This window comes from Bactrocera oleae, chromosome 5 (assembly GCF_042242935.1).
Source record: "Bactrocera oleae isolate idBacOlea1 chromosome 5, idBacOlea1, whole genome shotgun sequence".
Classification (NCBI taxonomy): Eukaryota; Metazoa; Arthropoda; class Insecta; order Diptera; family Tephritidae; genus Bactrocera; species Bactrocera oleae.
In genome coordinates, this window is record NC_091539.1 from 35430869 (window position 1) to 35440700 (window position 9832).

Genomic DNA, 9832 nt, shown 5'->3' on the forward strand with positions numbered 1-9832 from the left:
CAAACCTTATGCCACATTGTGCATTCATGCGCGTTTCTATAAATTTTTACATTAATTCAATAATAGATGACAATAAAAGTGCAAAAGACAAATACTCTTCTGTTTTCATGAAAAAATGCTCACAAATTCGGATACTTCCAATTGTACGCATCAACGGCATCGACCGGAAATGCGAGTGCCAACCGAAAGCCTTATCCATTTACCTCAGCCACCGCCCCAACTACCATCAAATATTTAAATACTATCTCTCACTCTATCTGGCCGCTATGTTTGCCTACTCATAAATTGCAAATGTCCAGATTTCCCATTTAATGGTCCCAGAGGGCATGACTGCGACCATGAAAATCGCGATTTCCCAGGCAGTGCGGCCTACCAGCTACCGTTCGGCGAACAAGCGACTTTTGATAGCAAACATCGGAGTAGTTACACATACATAAACACAGCGAGTACATGCATTGTATGTATGTATGGGTAATCGGCATATTTTATAGCCTTCGTCGGTCAAGGCGGAAATCAATGCATGGCCATTGCCACATTTGGCTATGGTTATTGCATCCGCCGCTCCACCGCTTTGGGAAGGCCAAAGCTTTTACTTCCATTCGTTGCTCTATTTTTGGTTATTCTTTGTTTTTGTAAAATGTTCAAACCAATTGCTTTTCACCAAGGCATTTGTATAGATAAATCAGCAAGTATGTGTGCATATGGGAATGTCCTTTGCTTTTTTGGAGAATGTAGATAAGCTGGGAATATGCATGGATCGAAGACTTCAGTGATATTTATGGGCTTATTGAACAATTATTTTTGGTTAATAGTTTAAATTACTTTAATTTTGATTTTTTTTTTTTGACTGTTCAGACGAATATGACTACTTTTTGGGTTGTTGGACACAATCTCGTCTAAAAGAAAACGGAACATCCGAAACCACATATTATCTTACTCTATGTATTAGAAGAAGCAGTAAGAAAATATCACTAAAATCTCGATCTAAAAATTTTGGAAATACAATATTATTTTAAACAGAAGCAACACTTGCGCGGCAACATTGCTGTAAGCTGTTTTCGTTTCACCATTTTTCTGCAGGCTTCTGGTCTCTTCTCGAAAAAATTACATGTAAAAGCAACAACAAAGCTAAAATGATAAATGAAATTTAAAATTTCTTGTTTTATTTGTCATTTTAAAACTTACGACTTAAAATAAATTATAGTAATTTATAGAAAACAAAAATTTGGGGTTCCGACAACGTTTATTAACACAAGCAAGAAAAAACGTTAACTTGGGTTGCACCGAAGCTATAATACTATTTACAAATACAAAGGCGCCTTACAAGAACTGGATTCAAATCGTTCAATTTGTATGGCAGCTATATGATATAGTGATCTGATCTAAACAATTTCTGCGGAGAATACACTGTCTTTAGCAACAACTCGTGTCTAATTTTGTAAAGATACCTTTTCAAATAAAAAAGTTTTCCATGCAAGAACTTTACTCCGATAGTTCAGTTAATGTGCCAGCTATCTGCTATAGTCATTCGATCTATACAATTTCTTCGGAGATTGGATTATTGCATTAAATAACAGTCCATGCCAAATTTCGGGAAGATATCTCGTCAAATAAAAACGTTTCCCATACAAGTACTTGATTTCGATTGTTCAGTTTGTATGCCAGGTATATGCTTTTGTGGTCCGTTTCGACAAATGAGCAACTACTTAGTGAGAAAAGAACAGGTGCAACATTTCAGATCGATAGCTTAAAAACTGAGGGACTGCTGATCAGTTATGTATACATCTTATAGGGTCTCAGACGTTTCCTTCTGGGTGTTACAAACTTCCTGGCAAACTTAATATACCCTGTTCAGGGTTTAATAAAGAGTTTCTCCACTAAGTAAGAATCATAACGCTATTGCGTATGAGTCAGAAGACATTTTAGAGCAAGTTGTACTACAATTGCCGTCCGTTTGCTTGAGCATCTGTTATAGTTTGTTCGATTCGCTGTAGAGTAACGCTTGTAACGAAATTTTGTGAAAAATCGTTTCATATCGAAGGCGTATAGAGTTTAAGTTCTTTTTTTTACGCTATGCTATAGAATATATCTGCCATAAAAACGGACCGATCTAAATCAAGTTCTTATAAGGAAGGTCCGAGGCAATTCTATAACCTTCGAATATTCGGTGCAGCTGAAGTTAACATTTTTTCTTATTTTAAAATCCCTTGTACAGCCAAACGTTTACTGTAGTTGGGAGCAATTCTATATACTAAAACCTTTGATGCTTTTTACACTTTAGTTACACATGTATTCAAATTGGCCTCACGAATTTTATAATTACATTATATGATTTAAATATTTAAATATGGCTTCAAAAGATGCCACAAATTCTATCGTTTAGATAACACTCATCAGCTAAACATTATCAGAAAGCATGCGTTTAAATTTATATATGTATATTTTTAATTTCGTCCGTGGGTTCACACACACATACAGATGTACATTCGTTTAATTTAGTATTTTTGCATGGCTTAAACATAAGCTTATGAGCATATTTATCTGAATATGTTTATTAGCAGCTAGATATGCTCATTAAACAGTTAAGCAGCTGAAGTGCTGCGCCAGAAATTACGAAATGAATTTCAACAAAACTCACTTAATGTTTGACTAATGTGCATTTGGCATGCAAAGCCCGAGGCGGCACGAAATATGGATGCAGGATATGTATGTGTGTATAAAAGTGTTTGAATATGTATCTATGTTTATAAGCTCATCACTTTGGTATAACGGCGCTGCCGTGCCACAAGTGATAATGATACCAAACAGCAAACAACCGGCGAAATACAATAATAATGCCACAATTCGAAATGAATAAAGTTCTAGATATATGGATATATACATACGTATATTTATAATTGTGTGTGTGTGTGTATGAGTGCGTTAAAATGCGAGCGAATATGCTGCAGAAGTAAGCATATTTTCATACAGTCAGCGATATGCTTACTTGCGATAGTGCCTATAAATGCACAGAAGTCCCAAAGGATCACGATTCGTGTGTATGTGTGAGTGCGTATAGTTTTTTGTTTGATTGCCTGCGTGTTGTATTTGTATCGGGTGTGCGCTATCCGGGATGTGAATAGTTTTCCGCTTTGTGAAATGAATGCCAGCTTTTCACGCGACGCAACTGACAGCAAACTTTACCTTTCCGAGCCGAACTCTGTATATCGGAGCAAATGAGAGCCAGTCAACTCGTTGTGCGCTATCGCTTTGGAGGCAGGCAAACATTTGATTTAATTATGAGTGGCATTTATAATGTGGCAGGTACATATCCTGCCACGACAACAAAACAACAACGAGCGCTAAGGATATGCTGCCACTGACACATACGCACACACACATGCAAACAAACATACGCGTATGAGACCATAAGTAGTTTGAATAGTGCTTTCGCGGTGACGGCGGTGAGCGCGGGGGGCGCTAGGTGTTAGACTGTTGATAATGCAAACATTAAACAAGATGTCTGCCTGTCAAACTGACAGCTCGCTTAAGTGGCAACTTAATTTCTTTAATTGTCAATGTGTGTGTGCGCAGAGGTAAAGTTTTATGGCGTGAAACTTTTGTAAACTATCAACTACCTTCAATGACAAAGTGTACGGTGCGGCCTCAGCGCGGTTGCCATACTTGCGGGGTTGAAAAGTCAAATTTTGCTTTCTTCATGCCGTCGTCAACATTTGGTTTGAGGCGTTAATTTCCATTCAAATATGCTATAGCCGCAGCTAAATTTGTAACTTATCTCTGAGTGTCACAAGTAAATAAGACGAAAAATAGTGTGGTAATAAGACTTAAGAAAGTGTCCAAAAGTGTTGGAAATTTACTACTCGCATTAGTGTACAGTGTGTAAAGAAAGTATATGTATTTTTCTTAACTTTTTAGTCTCGCAGAATGTTTATGTACTTGAATTTATGGATTGGATGGATTTTCATTAATCGGCAGTGATTTTTAGTTTGGGTGCATCAAAGCTATAACGCCTTTCACAAGTACAAAAGATTCCTTACAAGAACTTGATTTCGATTGTTCAGTTTGTATGGCGGCTAGATGCTAAAGTAGCACGATTTTGGCTGTTCCGACAAATGAGCAGCCTCTTGGTAAGAAAAGAAAGGTGCAACATTTCCGACCGATAGACGGACATACGGAGACCTAGACGGATATGGCTGATCAATTATATATATGTATACTTTATAGGGTATCCGATGTTTCCTTCTAGGGGTTACAAACATGGTGGCGAACTTATTACATGTATATTCTGTCCAGAGTGTAGAAAATTTGAGCAATTTTTGACCGGATAAAAAACGGGTTCAGTTCCCCCTACGAAGAACCGACGGTAACGAAGATTGGCTACTTCGTATTTATTGACTGATAACCCCTCATCGGTTAAGCGATTCTTGAGAGATACTTATATTTGGTCTTTTGTAAGTTTCCGATAGCACACTTTACTTAAGATGACTGTTATTTTCTTGAGTAAAGTACTCTGTCGGTTTTTAGATGGTCACTATTTTACTTTGAAGAAATACTGATTTAAGAATATTTAAATTTTATTGTTGTTGAAATAAGTTGGGAAGTAAATTTCCTTAGGACTTAACATATTTCTGTAAAAATAACATGTAGAAGTTTTTAAAAGGAAAAGGAAAAATTGCTCCATGTCCGAAAACATAAAACTAATAAGAGAGGTTTATTAAAGACCTTTTTAGGGCACAAAAGTTATATAAAGGCAGCGACATGGTTATCATTACCGATCTGTCATTGCATCGACATCGTGAACTAACTATTGTATGTAATAAATATGTTCAACATTTGATGAGATTATGTGGACTAACAGAAAAGTGGATCTTATGAGAATATATATTCCAATGCCGACCGTTCTATATATCGTATAGTATAGTGTATAGTAAGTATCTCGCATTTACTATTTCTTTTTAAAGACGACATTTCGAGAACAAATGGTCATTAACAAAGTTCAAGTTTATTTTTTTTGGAAGCAATTACAATATATCTCTCTTTCAAGTTACTGAGCATTTCACGGTGAATGTATACACTGTGCACTATAAAGCACGAGTATCACAAGCAATTTCGGCAACTCAAACAAGTAAGGTGTCCATTACGATAACCTTGTTTCATAAATAATTTAATATGCAACGAGAATATTAGACAGTTAAGTATGCACACGAAACAACCAAGTTTCTTAGACTAACCTGAGTGATAAGAAAAAGTTTCTCAGTTACATTTGGAACAAAGCGAAACGAAATGAAACTGAATTTGTCATGAAAGTTTTCTTTCCAACTGACTGGCGCAAGTGGAAAGCAAAGACGTGTTAGCGGGCTACATAAATTTAACTATCGACCAACTGACATACGCATATACCATATAGTATATATCCCTCCCCCTTATATTGCACTCAGCGCTCGCATGAACAACATTAATGTCTGCTTAATTTAACGCCAGTTTAAATTTTAATTGTTTAAATGTAAAATGACTTGCGTTCGGTGAAATTACTGGAACTCCCTACACTTACAGTGCTGTCTGTTTGTGGACCGTTGTCCTGTTTTTGTCGCACAACCCCTTCCTTCGCTTGCACATAGCTGTTTTGCATGTTAATTTAGACACTTTAAAGCCTCACGCTTTGTTTTTATCATCAGTACTTACACAAATTTGTGTGGAACTCCGGCAACCCCATAATTGAAGCTCGTCAAACCACGTGCCACCATCCAGTTAGTCGCACAAATTTGTTACAAATAATTATCATAACTTGATTAACATGAACTCTTCCGACATGTCTTCGCCGCCCCACTCGAAGCTCGCGGATGTCTTTCGTTTAACTCTTTACTGGTTTTAGTTGACGGAACGTGCATAGGAAGCGGAAATAGTCGTTTGTGTGGTAATACCAAGTTTGCATTAGTGTTTGCGTTCTCATTTTGTGAAATCTCCATCCCTACGTTGGATTCCTGTTGTCTTCAAGTTGCTGTTCCTGTTGAATTCATTTTATTGTTGCTTCGGTTTTTGGTGTTGCTCGTCAGGACAACTTTTAACTTATTTTTATGCATGTTAATCCCAGCAACGGCAATCTCTGCCAAACAGTTTTAACTTTTTTAGAGACTTACATACTAATTGTTGAAATCTTACAAGGGGTGATGGATAATTCGCCCTAACATATGTATCAAGTGTCCATGTGAAGTAAAACTAAACAGAAATAGCAAACCAAGCTAACAGCCACCACGATAAGCAGTTAAACTCTGAGATTTTTTCAAGGAATTCAAGGGGATCCAGACTCTTCTCGATATTTCAATATTAAGTATATACTGTCATTTCCAAAGATCAGTCTATTCCGGTAGAGAAATATATGAAGTGCCTTGGTACTAAGTATTGCTTAGATATATTGGAATTAAAAGCCTTAAGAGAATATTGGCATGTTGTAAATATTTACAGCTTAAGTAAATGGCCGTCCTTTACCTTAGTTTGTAGTTAAAACTAGCCCCGGTTAGAAAAATGTGGTTTTCAAGTATATGCATAATTTTTTACTAGTTTGTTTTTAAAGGCCCTTAAAATCTACAAGTTTCACTTCCTAGATTACGTTATGTTAGGTTAAGAGATTAAGGTCTTAGGAAATGAAATCTTGCAGTGTACAATATTAATTAAAAAAGCAAATGAAATTTGAAATGCGAGCCGTACTTTAATCTCAACTTCGCCAAGCCTGTAATTTCTAGCGCGAATGATCCAATGATACCATATTTCTTCATTTGAGGTGACTTAAGCTCAGAGCAACTTTCTGTGAGCATATAGTTAACGATACCCAAAACTGCTCTTTATCAAGCGATACAATTACCTTAGTTCCGAGTATGTTAAGTTCATCAGGCTCCTTGTTTAAACATCGGAGTAGAAATATCACTGAAGTACTGATCTAGCGCCTCTTCAGTGATATCTTTCCTCTCCACCCTTCGTGCTATCCGTGAAGAAGTCAAATGACGGTCGCTCTCTTATATCACACCCACGATTTTCTTTTTAGATGAGGTTAAACAGCTTACGACGTTCTTACTGGGCCTTGTTTTGTATGCAATGGTCCGTAAATGACTCTGACTCTGTGATCCCCAAATGCCATTGCATAAAGTTATGAATTCTTCTGATTCTCAGTCTTACTTATCCAACCACCCTCGTATATGTAAATAAAACACGTACATAATATATGTATATATGTCAAACTGTATCTATGTGGCACTCACACAAACTCACTTCACCTCTGTGGTATTTATGCCAAGTGGAATTTTAACTGCTCCGTCCGACATGAGTTTCTTTTAAAAGACTGCGAGCCCTATACACCTTCGCCCGTTAGTGTGGGGTGTTACTGGCATAATTAGTGTTAAAAACAACGTTGTATTTAAATTTTGTGTATAAGACTCTCAAGCAAAATAAGAATATAATTAAGCGTAGCGTACAGGCATTTTTAAAGTTGGGAGAGTGCTTGCTTTGCTATCTTTACTCTCATGCAAGTACATGCGCGTCCATGTTGCACTGTCTAAAAAGTTTTAAGTCGCCAATTTATGTAAATTTTTCTGAATTAATTTTAACTGTTAATTATTCAAAAATTTTGTTATACTTGAGTCGTAACTCTCATAAAGCTCGCAACTTCGTGGTTGATATTCGTTCTGCTGTTCTTAGTAACGACATACGGGGGTGTGTATCATAAAGTAACCGGTTTGTTTATTGTATTTTTTACATTTAACATCTGATCAAATTTAACCAGGATTGATCCATTTAAACTCTGTGCAGAAACCGAACCTAAAAATTTTGGTTTCTTTGATTGGTTCAACCTTTTTTAAGGTTGTGTGAAGTTTGATCTGAATGTGTCAATTAGTGCGTGTTTGGAAGCTGTTTGTTAAAAAAAAAAAAGAAAATTGAACAACGAGCTTGATTGAAATTATTTGTGATTCCAATGAAATTATGGCTACGAAATCATTTTACATGTTGCAGAAGTGTTTTGGGGAGCTTACTTTTATCACGAACACAAAACTTTCAGTGGCACAGATCATTTACTTAAGGGCGTAAAGTCATCGAAAAATTACTTATGAGAGTCGTCCATCCACCTTTGTTAATGACGATATAACATAGAAAAAGTTATGTAAGTTGAATATGACGTCGAAACCGTTCAACAATCTAGCGAATGACGCTCCAAAAATGAGTCGAACCGAAAATAACAAAACTTAATGAAGGCACTGAAGGTCATAATAACGATTTGTATTAAAATACGTGAAAATGTGTATTTTTTTGCCAGTCCAGTCAAATTTGCTCGATGATTGATGACCATGGACCTTGTAACTCGTCATTTTATATACATCTTCCAAAAACTCTTCCAATAATTTTTCCCAAAAACAGATTTCCTTTCAAAAGGAACTTCTTATAATTTTTAATACGAAATTTAAAGTTACAAGCAACGAATTATTGAAAACAAGTAATGTTAGAAAAATCTTTGCTTTGATAAAATGAGAATCTTTACATTGTTAAAAGAAAACTTACTAATAATTACTGAATTTATGTCTCAATACAAAGTTCGAAAATTATATCCCATTGGAGATCTCGATTTGAGAAATTCACTTGGGCTTCGTAGCTCTCCGAACATACTGATTTAAAGGGCCAAGAATCTGGGAATATCAGATCACAGCTGTTGGAAGGCAGCTGTCAAACGGACGTCAAACGGGTGTCAGATGTCTGCTGCCAAACGAATGTGAGATGTGCGAGTACATTAGATCGGTTAAGAAAATCGTCATAGACATATACTGCGTATAAAACTTAAGGGAAATATTATACATTTTTGATAAGGAAAAATACATTTTCAAACGCTGTTTCGTTTTTAACTCAAACGAAGTATCTCAAAGCTAATATCTAAAAAACTAAGAGGAAAATATATTAAATTAAGCTATTACTTCGTTAAACCACCCAGACTACTTACATGTATGCCAACACGTTTTCCAATAAAAAATTAATCACGAATCTCATCTAAGCTATACTCGGACATATGTACATAACTGTATACCAGAAGGAGCGCTTGCGATCGTTGACTTTAATTGCCTCGAAACTCAAGAAGGTGCTTACGTTGTCAATTGGTGTAATGTTGCGAATTATTGCAACAGTTGTGGCCCATATTAGCTAGCCAAGTAGAGAGCAAATTAACTGAGCTCCAACATTCCTGTAGTTCTACATACCCATACCTACAAAGTGTATGTATTTAATTGGGCAGCTTGAAGCACGAATGGAGGCCATAACAATTGGGCAATTGTCAATGAATCAGCAAACGCAAGCTGTTTCAAATAAGCAGCATCTTCGTGCGGCCAAGCCGAGGCACATTAGCAGGAAAGGCAATTAATTCCTCAACATGGAATGAAATCTAATTGCTCGTTAGACTGTCCCTTTACTATCTCGTTAATTTTTTTCCTAAGGACTATCTATTTTGTTTTTATATTTTGTTAACTGCTGATTACAGCATTTGTTGCTTCGGGTGATGTGGGTGCAGGCGGGCAAGGCAAGTGGAGTTGATGATATTTATCTTACGGTATTTTTTGGGTTGCCAACTAAATTTTTCTTGAATATTTTTGTTTTCTTTTTCCTTCTTAAGTTGCGTGCGAATTGGCAGCAGCAAATGTTTCCCAGCTGGTTCATAAAAAGAAATTAACGGCTGTTGTTTGTTTACTTCCCGGCACTTTTATAAGCTTCCCATGAACAGTCTGAGTCTCTGTAACTCGCATTTGTCCAACGAATGTTGCAAATCGTTTAATGAGGTTGTAACTACCATCAGCGCGCCAAAGCG